The sequence below is a fragment of the Monopterus albus genome, unplaced genomic scaffold (assembly GCF_001952655.1).
Source record: "Monopterus albus unplaced genomic scaffold, M_albus_1.0 scaffold272.1, whole genome shotgun sequence".
Classification (NCBI taxonomy): Eukaryota; Metazoa; Chordata; class Actinopteri; order Synbranchiformes; family Synbranchidae; genus Monopterus; species Monopterus albus.
Genome location: NW_018128152.1, coordinates 1,152,841 through 1,154,253, shown reverse-complemented (window position 1 = coordinate 1,154,253; position 1,413 = coordinate 1,152,841).

The window sequence follows — 1,413 nt, the reverse complement described above, 5'->3', positions numbered from 1 at the left end:
TTAGCATAAATATAATGTCAAGTTTATTTATTTTGGAATGATATTGTATCCTGTCTGTTTCGATTCATATTTATTTATGACTAAAACGTTTAGTTTTAGTCTGTTCAGTAAATGTTTATCCAGTTCGGCCCGCTACCTAAAGTGTGCTTTGAGTTTTGGCCCTCTGTGCAATTGAGTTTGACACCCCTGCCCTAGACCGATCGGCCAGTGGCCAAGCTTCTGGAGGTTCTTATTTCCACTGAAAGAATCATTGTATTCTGACAGCGAAACAAGCCAAAACAAACCATTTATAAAGAACACAGGATATACCTACAGTACAGCAAAAAGACACAACAAACAACAGCAAACAAACACTGGGCAGGTTGATGAGGCCGGTGACTGCTCATCAGAGACGTGGAGCTCCAGAACCAGGGCTACCTGCAGAAAGGTACAGGGAGAGAGAGAGAGAGAGAGACTACAGGAGAGAGGAGACACGCAGTTAGTGACACATAGTGGTGGCATATAGAAGCATGGAGAGAAAGGACACAAAATCAATCAGTGGGTAGACAACTAGGAATTGTAAAATGCCTGATGACTTTATGTAATGTCTTTTTCACGCTCCTACACCTGCTATGGCTATTTCACACAGGACATATCAACTTCCAAATGTACAATTAAATATAATACAAATTAATGTAAAACAATCACATGTTAAAAATGGGTACAGTTGCTCTGAAACTATTTACACCAGACCAACACAGTTTTAATACATTAAACTCATGTTTGACTGCTAACCACCCACACCATTAAAACATGTCTACATTTGATAATGAATTCAAATTTTGGAGTCAGGTGAACCCATGCGTGCACACAGCAAATTCACTGGAGTTAAAATTCTAGTGTTGGGTACTTTTAGAGTGAAGTGTTGAGGTTCTGGTGTTGTTTTTGCTAGAGGGAACTCTGTGCTAGTGACAAAACATAATGTTGATGGTGTAACATTACAGTGTTAATGGTACTCAACACTGAAGAGTGTTACTTTAAACATCCGGGCATTTGGGCAGGTATGCTTGTGGAGATTTGTGACAACCGCCATTTTCTTGGTTTCACTTCGAGCATGAAAAGGCCACACTGGTAAGTTTAATATAAGTAATTCTAATTGTATTCCAGCTATTTTCTCATTACAATGCACGTATGTTGGCTTGTTTAAAATATTGGCATTTACAATACAATGTAGCGTTATTAGCATGTTTCCACTGCTGTTTGCTTGCTGGTAAGTGATAACGTTAGCTAGCTAACTTCAACGTAACTTTAGTTAAGTTGAATTTTGGGACACGTGTGGGCTAACATGTAGGTGAACTCTTTTTAAAAATCATTTTTAAGCTGTTTTGGCCGAGGAGAACGTCATATTAACTATTTCATACAAACAGTGTTTCA